Here is an 11,821-nt window from a genome sequence, read left to right as displayed (position 1 = left end):
TGTTGAGCATTTTTCATGTGCCTCCTGGCTATCTGTATGTCTTCTTTGGAGAAGTATCTATTTAGATCTTCTGCCCATTTTTCAATTGGATTTTTTTTTTTTTTTTTTGATACTGAGCTACATGAGCTGTTTGTATATTTTGGAGATTAATCCCTTGTCAGTTGATTCGGTTGCAAATATTTTCTCCCATTCTGTGGGCTGTCTTTTTGTTTTGTTTATGGTTTCCCTTGCTGTGCAAAAGCTTTTAAGTTTAACTAGGTAGCATTTGTTTATTTTTGTTATTTTCATTACTCAAGGAGGTGGATCAAAAAAGATCTTGCTGCTATTTATGTCAGAGAATGTTCTGCCTATGTTTCCCTCTAAGAGTCTTATAGTATCTCATCTTATATTTAGGCCTTTAATCCATTTTGATTTTATTTTTTTGTATATGGCGTTAGTGAGTGTTCCAATTTCATTCTTTTAAGGGTAGCTATCTACTTTTCCCAGCACCACTTACTGAATAGACTGTCTTTTCTCCATTGTATAATACAGTCTTGCCTCCTTTGTCATAGATTAGTTGAACACAGGTGCATGACATAATCTCTTTAATATAAAGATCCCACCCATCAAATTCTTTTCAAGTATCTAAACTTTGGATCATCTCGTGTCAGGACACTGCTGGGACTGGAAGTTGGCAGGAAAAAGCTGCCTGTCCAGGAAACAACCCCTGGTGTGCAGGAGGCAATTGAAACTGAATTCTACTCTACTTGAAATCAAATTTGCTAAACCTCAATGTCTTTTAAAGAATTATGTACACCTTAATTAGTAAAATATAATCATTAGAATGTCTTTGACTCATAAAAAATTGACTATGAAAGATTTATCACATGTCCTTTAGTTGTTGATCATTGTTCACATTACTGTAGTGTCTGACAGGACTCTAATGGTGTCATAAATTCCTGAAAGAATTAATGAACTCTCATGTGTAGCTTACTATCATATCTTGCTTAATATTTGGTTAAAAAAAGCATACTCTAGTAGATTGTCCATTTAGTTCCATAAAAATAACTAAATGATTAAAGAACACTATTTCACACCTGTAATATGCCTTACTTTATAATCCGTATCTTTTAACATGCTTAGAATATAGCTTTAGGCTTTGCTGAAACACTTTTAAAAATCTTCAGTAGCTAATGATATTAAATGTGCATTTGTGTCAAACACAGAAAAATTCATTTTATTTTCCTTGTAAAATATTGTGTTAGCAATACTGAATTATGGTAATTATCTTGGACAGTCTTAAGATTTTCTCATAACTGCACATGTAAACAAACTAAGAATGACATATTTTTTTCTATATACTCTAAGAAACAAGTATTTTTCTGATACATAAAACATTTCTAACTCAATATAATCCTTCCAGAATGAAGCAATTATTATCACTAATACCATCATGAAGTAGTATTGAAACTCCTTTTGAGGAAACTAAATATACGAACTTGAGTACTTATCCACTTGATTACTCAGATTGACTATTCTTAGGCCAATTGCCAAGAAAGGAATTGTAAAGCCAAATGTTAAATTTGAATCATAATCATAAAAGGAAGAGGTGCCCTGTTATCCAGTTACCCAGAGGGCAGTGTGAGTACACTGCTGTTTTATGGAGACCTTTAAATGTTCTGAAGATCCTTTCCAACTTCGTAATTATTTAATCAATTCCTAATAAGTAAAATATTTAACTAGTAGAGCCAATGGCATAGAATAGTTTAAGCTATCATTAGCATATTTTCCTTGGTATGAAAGAAAAATTTAGGAGTACGTTTTGAGGAAAATTCAGAGCAAATGCTATCACCCAAAGATAAAGAAGGAATCCAGAAGCTTGGATAGAATTTTAGCAAAGACCTTACAGACAGTATTTACTTATAATGCATATTGAAATGCATTATTTGATGTACATTGATCCTTGCTCATAACAGTATCTCCTTATTTATTTTAAAAAGAACAACCATTCCTTTGTAATTCATAGTTAATGCAACACAGGGTTAATGAGCAATAATTTAGAATCATTGTTATGTAACTGAGAAAATATAAGTATCTCTCAGCTCTCCAAGACATCATAATATTTTCAATTCTACACTTAAATGACCTCACCCAAAGTGCTTTCCAAATGTGCCTATCCTGTTGGTCTGAATTGCGGGAATACCAATAAATGCTCTTTTCCTGTATATAATTTATTTTAAGCAGAGGAACTATTATAGCTGCCATCTGTTTTGGCTACTTCTCATCTTTTTTTGGCATATGAACAATGGTTTAGTGAACAAGTGAATCATGGACTTATTTAATACTCTAGACAGTGCTATAAAAACTCACTGTCACAGTGAAAATACACACAAATTATAGTTCAACAACATTTATTGGGGACCAAAGCTGCAATGGATGTTATCTTTCTCTTCTATTTGACACTCTTATTTTATTAATTCTGACCAGATAAATTGAAGTTTTTACAGTAGATTTTCTCCAAGAAATTGCCTGGTATTTAAACCTTTTAGAATTAAATCAAGGAAAAGAGGGAAGAAAAATGTAACTTATTTTGAAAAGGGTTCATAAAGCATAACTACATTATATTAAATGAAAAGATACCATCAGAACTCACAGTACTTTGATCGATTAAATTCTAAATTGTTTATATTTATTTAAATTTTAGAAAAAATTTCCTTTCATCATAATTAAAAAATTAACTAATAATATGGTATTCGTTTCCTGTGGCTGCTATAATAAATTATCAAAAAACTGAGTGGCTTAAAACAAAAATTTATTTTTTCCTCCCAGTTTTGGAAGCCAGAAACCAAGGTGTCGTCAGGGCCATGATACTTCTCAAAGTTCAAGAGGAGATCCCATTCCTTGCCTCATTTAAATTTTGGTGGCTGTCACATTCACTAGTTTGTGGCTGCATTAATCCAATCTCTGCCCACTCTCTTCACAGGACCTTCTCTTCTGTCTGAGTCTTTTCCTCACCCGTCTCTTAAAAGGGTACTTTTAATTGAGCTTAGGTTCATCCAGGAAGATTTCACCTCAAGATCCTTAGCGAAATTATCTGCAAAGACCCTTTTTACAAATAAGGTAATATTAACAGGTTTCAGGGATGAGGATGTGGGCATTTCTTTTGGGGGGCCACCATTCAAACTACTATAGATAGTATCTGCCAAAACTTAAATATCGGAATAGCATATGATAAACTCTCTAAGTTTAGGAGTCTAGTTTATGAAGAAGTAACAGAAAAGAGGAAAAAAAGGCCATTTCTTATAGCATGCGAACACTCCATAGGGTCCATCTTCATTGCTCTTCCCTATAAATCATTGTTTCTGATATTCAAATCTTTATCTCTGTTTGATACTATTTGCCACTGCCCAAAGGTATGATATATCCTTATCTCACACCACTTTCTCCTCAACTGAAAGGGGTTGATCAAGTGTACCACTTGAGGCTTACCAACTGGGGGATTTCCCCCTAATGCTGTTTTTTTGTTTGTTTATTTGTTTTTTGTTTTTAAGGGCTGCACTTGATTAGAACTGCTGTGCCAAAGCTGTGCTTGGTGCTTGTTCATGCACCCATAGACCAAGTCAAGCACTTTTAAAAATTCTAATTGCTGTCCATAGGGAATTTCCCGTGTTGCTATGGCTGTAGTTGAGGGAAAAGTCTATTGATGCCTTTCTTAAAGTTCAAATTTAGGAATAAAAGGAACCAAAAGTTTTATTGTTTGGGCTTAATTATGAAGTTTGTGCTGGAATATTTGGTGAAATTAAAGCTATTTTTTTAAAAACAGCAAACATAATTTAATGATACAAATAATATCCTGGCAGGTTTTTTTTTTTTTTTTGCTTTCATGTCCTTTAAATAGTGCAAAAAATGGAAGAGAAGGAAACATACTGCAATTTATAATTTAATAAGTTTGACCGAGAATCAATGGTAGACTTATGGAAGTAATTTACAGCTGGATTTGGAATTCTCCACCCTTATTTCTGGGGATATTTGGATGCATGGATTTAACTCTTAGCTAAGATAAGGGTATTGGAGTTGATGATGTGCTACTTCAAGTCCAAAACTCACCTGGTAACCCCAAGGGACAACTGGTTTATTGATGGTTTCCGGGTGGAAAACATGATTAAAAGGCAGTAAGATCATGCTGGGAATATCTGCCTTGAGCAGATTACTAGAAGACCTTGCCATCTAATCTTTTTTATACTTCATAATTTTTGTGACCTGTTGAAGAAATCTGCTGCCTTCCAAGATTGTAAAAATACTCTTCTATGTTTTCATGTAGAAGATGTATTGTTTTATTTTTGAAATGCATATCACTTCATCTGGAATTCATTTTTGTGTAGTGTGAAATAAAGGCAAAGTTTCCCATATGGATACCAAATTTTCGCAGAATTCTTTATTGTAAAGCCTACCTGTTCTGCAAAGCGCTATAGGGTCACTGTTTAATAAGTCCAGTGAAATATATCTGTGGGACTGTTTCTGCACTCTTTATTGTATTCCATTATTCTGTTTTATTTTCATTCACAGTATCTTAATTAATGTAACTTTATAATAGATCAGTAGGTAGTGAAAGTTTCCAGCTCTTTTTAAAATCAATATTGTCTAGATTTTTCCTATATTATTGCATTGCCATGTATACTTTTTAAGTTGACATATAATTGACATGTAACATTGTTAGTTTCAGGTGTACAACAAAATGATACAATATTTGTGTATATTGTCACATAATCACAAAAATCTAGTTAACATCCATCATCATGCATAGTTATAAATTTTTTTCTTGTAATAAGAACTAAGGTCTTTCAAATATCTAATACAGTATTAACTATAGTTACATGGTATACATTATATTCCCATGACATTTATTTTACAACTGGAAGTTTTGTCTTTTAATCATTTTTATTCATTTTGCCCACCCCCACTCTCCCACGCCCTCACCCCCCAACCCTGGCAACCATCAATCTGTTCTCTGTATCTGTAAGAACATTTTTTGTTTGTTCTGTACATTCCACAAGTAAGTGGAATCACTTAGAATTTGTCTTTTTCTATGACTTAACTCACTTACCATAATGCCCCCAAGTTCCTTTCATTTTGTCACAAATCGCAAGATTTATTTAAATTACTGAATAATATTCCTGTGTGTGGGATATATAAAGATACCAAATTTTTAAATATATTCATCCATCAGTGGACACTTAGGTTTCTTCCATGTTTTGGCAATTGTAAATAATGCTGCAATGAACATGTGGGTGCATATATCTTTTCAAGTTAGTATTTTTATTTTCTTTGGATAAAACCCAGAAGTGAAGTTCCTGGATCATATGGTAGTTCTACTTTTAGTTTTTTTTTTTTTCTTTGCGGTACGCAGGCCTCTCACTGTTGTAGCCTCTCCCGTTGTGGAGCACAGGCTCCAGAAGCGCAGGCTCAACAGCCGTGGCTCACGGGCCTAGCCACTCCGTGGCATGTGGGATCTTCCCAGACCGGGGCACGAACCCGTGTCCCCTCCATTGGCAGGTGGACTCTCAACCACTGCGCCACCAGGGAAGCCCTACTTTTAGTTTTTTTGAGGAACTTCCATACTGCTTTTCATAGTGGCTGCACCAATGTACGTTCCCACCAAGAGTGCAAAGCGTTCCCTTTTCTCCATATCTTCACCAATGCTTGTTACTTCATATTTTTGATAATAGACATGAAGTGATATCTCATCGCAATTTTGATTTGTATTTTCCTGATGAATAGTGATGTTGAGCACTTTTTCATATACCTGTTGGCTATCTGTATGACTTCTTTGGAAAAATGTCCTTTAAGTTTGTCTTCCCATTTTTACTCAGATTATTTTTGTGCTATTGACTTGTATGGCTTAATATATTTTGGATATTAACCCCTTATTAGAAATGTATTTTCTTCTAGGAGTTGTATCATTTCAGGTCTTAGACTCAATTATTTAATCCATTTGAGTTATTTTTGTGTACGGTGTAAGATAGTAGTCCAGTTTCATTCTTTCACATGTTACTGTTATTTTATGTATGCCTCATGTAATCACAAAGCAATAACCTATAGCAGAAGCATGAAAGATATAGGAGTATAAGCATAACACTTCAGTAAACTATCATATTACAAAGGAAGAGAGCAAGAAGAAAGGAACAGAGAAATTATGAAGCAACCAGAAACAATTAAAAATAGCAATAATTATGTACCTGTCGATAAACTTTAATGTAAATGGACTAAATTCAATCAAAATACATAGATCCATCTGTATGCTGCCAACAATAAACTCACTTCAGATGTTGAATGTTGTCACATGCTTTTTCTGAGTCTTTTGAGATAATATGATTTTTTTATCCTTAATTTTGTTAACATTGTATATCACATTGATTTGTGGACATTGAACCATCCTTGCATCCATGGAATAAATTCTTCTTGATCATGGTGTATAATCCTTTTAATGTATTTTTGAATTCAGTTTGCCAATATGGTATTGAGGATTTTTGCATCTATGTTCAACAAGGATTTTGGCCTGTGATTTTCTTATCTTGTGTTGTCCTTGTCTGGTTTTGGTATCAGGGTAATCATGACCTCATAAAGTGAGCTTGGAAGTGTTTCCTAATTTATTTTTGGAAGAGTTTGAGAAGGATTGGTATTAATTCTTCTTTGAATATTTGGTAGAATTCACCAGTAAAGTCATCTAGTCATGGACTTTTTGCTGTTGTTCTTTTTTTTTTTTTTTTTTGCGGTATGCGGGCCTCTCACTGCTGTGGCCTCTCCCGTTGCGGAGTACAGGCTCCGGACGCACAGGCTGAGCGGCCATGGCTCATGGGCCCAGCTGCACCATGGCATGTGGGATCTTCCTGGACCGGGACACGAACCCGTGTCCCCTGCATTGGCAGGCGGACTCTCAACCACTGCGCCACCAGGGAAGCCCTGTTGTTGTTCTTGTTGGGAGGTTTTTTGATTACTGATTACCTCCTTACTAGTGATTAGTCTGTTCAAATATTCTCTTCATGTTTCAGTTTTGGTAAGTTGAATGTTTCTAGGAATTTATACATTTCTTCTAGGTTATCTAATTTGTTGGTGGATAAATTTTCATAGTAGCCTCTTATATTCCTTTGTATTTCTGTGGTATCAGTTGTAACATCTCCTCTTTCATTTCTGATTTGTTTATTTGAGTCCTCTCTTTTTTCTTTGTGTATCTAGCTAAAGGTTTGTTAATTTTGTTTATTTTTTAAAGAACCAGATTTTAGTTTCATCTTTTCTATTAACGTTTTAGTCTGTATTTCATTGATTCCATTCTGATCTTCATATTTTACTTACTTCTACCAATTTTAGAGTGCATTTGTTGTTCTTTCTCTATTTCCTTGATATGTAAAGTTAGGTTGTTTATTTTAGATCTTTGTTTCTTGGTGCAGAAATTTATCCCTATGAACTTTCCTCTTCAAACTGCTCTTGCTACATCCCATAAGGTTAGGTAGGTTGTATTTCCATTTTCATTTGTCTCAAGGTAATTTTGTATTTCTCTTTTAGTTTCTTTGAGCCATTGTGTGTATGATAGCATGCAGTTCAATCTCCATATATTTGTGAATTTTCTGGTTTTCTTTATTTTATACAGTGAGTGGTCAAAAAAAATGATTGATATGATTTCATCTTCTTAAGTGTATTAAGACTTCTTTTCTGACCAACATATGATCAGTCCTGGGAATACTTCATATGTGCTTGAGTAGAATATGTATTCTGTTGCATTTTGGTAGAATGTTATATATATATTTCTGTTAAATCCACCCGTACTACCACGTTGTTTAAAGTCAATGTTTCCTTACTGATTTTCTGTATAGGTCCTCTATCCACTGACGTTAATGGGGAATAAAAGCCCCCTACTATTATTGTATTGCTGTCTACTTCATCCTTTACATATGTTCATACTTTGTATGTCTAGGTATTTCTATACTGAGTGCATCAATACTTAAACAATGTTATATTCTCTTGTTTGATTGACCCCTTTATCATTATGTGATGATCTTTGTCTCTTATGAGAGTCTTTGTTTCAGTATATCTAAACAAAGTATCTAAACAAAGTATATCTAAACAAAGATATACCAGTCTTTGTCTGGTATATCTACCCCAACTTTCTTTTGGTTTCTGTTTGTATGGAATACCCTTTTCTATCCCTTCACTGTCAGTCTATGTTTGTCCTTATATCTGAAGTGAATTTCTTGTAGGCAGCAAACAGATGAGTCTAGTCTTTTGATTGGAGAATTTAGTCCATTTACATTGAAGTTTATTGATAGGTATGTTACTATTGTCATTTTGTTGTTTTGTGTTGTTTTATAATTCCTCTGTTTCTTTTTTCTCTTTCTTTGTGATTTGATTATTTTCTTAATTGGTATTCATAGACTCCATCTTTTGTGTGTCCTCTCTAGATTTTTGCTTTGTGATTAACAAGAGGCTTTCATAAAATAACTTACTTTATAGCAATCTATTTTAAGTTGCTAACAACTTAACTTTGAATGTATTCTAAAACCCAGCATTTTTAGAATTGCCATATCTTTAAAACCAGCTTGTCAGAATCTTTCTTATAAACAACATGTTATTTTGATTATAAGGAGACAACTCTATACAGAATTAATATCTTTATAATATTGAGTCTTTCAATCCATTAACATTCCCTATCCCTCCATTTATCTAGTTCTCTTTTTTTTGGGGGGGTACCAAATTACTTTATTTGAAGGAATGGTACTAAGGAAAGGACTTGTAGATGTTTTGGTACAACTCACAGAAAAGGTAAAGGTAACCCAAACATGCATGCACTGCCTTGGTGACCAGGGAAGTCACCCCTGTGGCTACGGGAAGCGAGCCTGAGGCTTAGCTCTCATTATCACTATTTCCCAGGGTGTGCTTATCAAAGAGATACCGTGCCATGCCAGATTCGGGGGCCCCATCGTGCGCAAATTGGTTACATGTCACCCAATTCTTTAATGGATTTCATCTGCTCATTCAGATAATGAGTCTCAATGAAGTCACACAAATGGGGGTCGTTTTTCTCAGTGGCCAGTTTGTGCAGTTCCAGTAGTGACTGATTCATACTTTTTTCCAAGTGTAGCACACATTCCATTGCATTCAGCCCATTCTTCCAGTCATCACAGTCTGGTTTCTTGATATCCTGAAGGAAGATTCAGCCACCCTGTTGGTTCTGCAGCTTCATCAGTTTCTCAGCATGTTCCCTCTCCTCACAAGATTGGTGAAGAGAGTATTTGGCAAAGTTCTTCAAAGCCACATCATCGAGGTCAAAATAGTACGACATGGACAGGTAGACATAGGAGGTGTAGAGCTCCAGGTTGATCTGGCGGTTGATGGTGTTCTCCGAGTCCTGGTGGTAGTTCTGGCACACCTGCGAGGGGGACACGGTCGTCATGGCGGGCGGCTGAGGTGAAGTGGTGGCAGTGGCTGCATGGCGCTGTAACGGCAGTGGGGACCTTGGGGCAGTCAGAGGGCACTGTGAGGTGGTGGCGAGGGCTGGCTCTGAGCGTCTGGCCAGAGCGGGGGACGAGCGCCGGGTTCCGTCCAAGCACTGTTGAAGCAGGAAACCATGGCTACTCTCCACGAGGACTGTCTAGTTCTCTTTTTAATACTTCTTAACTTAGAATAACTACAAAACATTGTTCTGTACATCATGTTTTCTTAGCTTGATATTTTATTTTTGTATGCTATTAAATGGTATCATTTTATATTCAAAACTTTTGTAGTCATATAGAAGTATAAATATATCTAGATAGCTAACAAGATAAGTATATAGATAGGCATACATATAAATACTTGTATACACCAAGCTTTTTTATTTACAAAATTGTCATTTATAAACAGCAAATTATTATTTTTTTCTTGCCTTGTTTTACTGACAATATATCCAACACAATCTTGGTGTGTTTTATTGAGTATACCTTTTTTACTCTGGATTTCAGAAAGATTTCAGTACTTTATTCTTTACTGAATCTGTTTTTGCTCTTGTTTTTGTTTGTTTTTTAAGTGAACATTCTTTATGAGATTAAGATAAATCTTCCAAATTTTCTTAGCATCTTTGAATGTTTGTGAATTATATTAAATGATATTTTTGCAACTACATATACACTTTTCAATAGATACCATATGTATGTTTTTCTACCTTATTAATATGGTGAATTACATTGCTTGATGTTTCTGTATTGTGTTTCTTGGAAGCAAATTATGTTGAGATATATTTATTTTAGTTAAGTAGATAGATGATAGGTGGGTAGATAAAGATAGATTTGATATGTTAATATTGTGTTTTGAAATTTTACATCTATATTTATGTGAAAGGTTAGCCTATAATTTTCTTATTTTGTAATATCATTGTCCAGTAACTGTTATATTGTACACATAGAAAACTTTGCTAAGTAGTTTGTGTATAATCAGTATTATTTCTTCCTTAACTGTCTGGAAATTATGTAGGTGACACCAACTTGACCTGGCAATCTCATTGAGTAAATTTTGGTACACATTCTGATATATTTATTAAATATAGTAATATTCTGTTTGTCAGTTTTGGTAAATTGTGTTTTCCTAAAATATTGTTAAATTCATCTGAAATACAAAATATTTGGTGTAAAGTTTATCATAATTATTTTTATTTTCCTTTTTATTAATGCCCATAAAATTAGTAGTTTTCATGCATGTTTTCTCTTTTTTGCTTGATTAATTTTGTTTTTTGGTTTATAAATTAGCTTTTAAGAATAACTAAAGTGCCTTTGTTGATTTTCTTTATGGTATGCTTGTTTTTTTATTTCATTGAATCCTACTTCCACATTTTTATTCTTCCTTTTTAATTAAAATAAAGATGAAAGTCAATGAGAATACGATAAATCAACTTGGAAGAATGCTGTGAAACAAAACTAAACATTTATGTAATGAATATGAATCATTTGACTTTCTAATTTTAGTCCAGATGTAGTATTGTTTTCACAAGTTTACAAATGATAAGAATTAGAGAAAACTTAAGTAAATTAACTGTAGGTTGCAGAGATAGGGTTGGAGGTGAAACTAGCATTTAAATCAAGGTTTTCCAGAATTGAAAGTCCATTATTGTCTCATATTACTATACTGCTCTGGCAAATGTTTTGTGAAGTTACACTTATAGATCTTGAATAGGTGTCCAGAGTTTGTCTACCATCTATCATTTGACCCTTTGCTTTCAATAGCTAAAATTTCACACCTTATCCTCCTCACATATTTTTTGTATATTGCAATATTCCTTCTTTCCTTTCCTTTTCCTCCTTTTTCTCACACAATTTTATTTTTATTTCCTTCCTTAGTTTTCAGCCAAATGTGTAACTCCAGACTATAAATGCATAGCAATAAGATAGAATATATTTTGAAAACCATTCTTCCATTTCTTCTTTTTTTTTTTAATGCACCTGGATTAGCTTAGCCAAAGTTTGTGGGTTTATTTGCTCAATTAATGGCCGCTGACTGATGGACTGTCTGAAAAACACCCTATTGTTCCTAAATTAGTTGTAGCAAATAAATATGTTTCTCAGTCATTATTTGGAAAACATCTGCATTGGTAAGCAGCTTTTTCTACAGTAACAGATTCTTGACTATAAATGACCTAAATAAGTGAGTATATTTTTATATAACAAGTTTGAGGGCTGCTAGTATTGGTTTAGTGGTTTAAAGATGTCAAAGACAATATCTCTTTGATTCCCTTGACTTTTCTCCCATGTCTTCAAGGTGGCTGCTCAAGAGCCAAGTCTTTTGTTAACATTCAAAACAAGAAGGCAAAGGCAATCAGATG

General features: G+C 34.0%; 1 pseudogene; it reads right to left on the bottom strand.

Moving 5' to 3' along the window:
- Positions 1-8,874: 8,874 nt before the first annotated feature.
- Positions 8,875-9,590, bottom strand: LOC114892925 (annotated as a pseudogene).
- Between the last annotated feature and the right edge of the window lie 2,231 nt (positions 9,591-11,821).

Source organism: Monodon monoceros, unplaced genomic scaffold (genome assembly GCF_005190385.1).
Source record: "Monodon monoceros isolate NGI ecotype Baffin Bay Population unplaced genomic scaffold, NGI_Narwhal_1 Super_Scaffold_12, whole genome shotgun sequence".
NCBI classification, from domain to species: domain Eukaryota; kingdom Metazoa; phylum Chordata; class Mammalia; order Artiodactyla; family Monodontidae; genus Monodon; species Monodon monoceros.
Note: the sequence above shows the minus strand (reverse complement) of the source record. Positions and strands in the feature narration are given on the sequence as shown.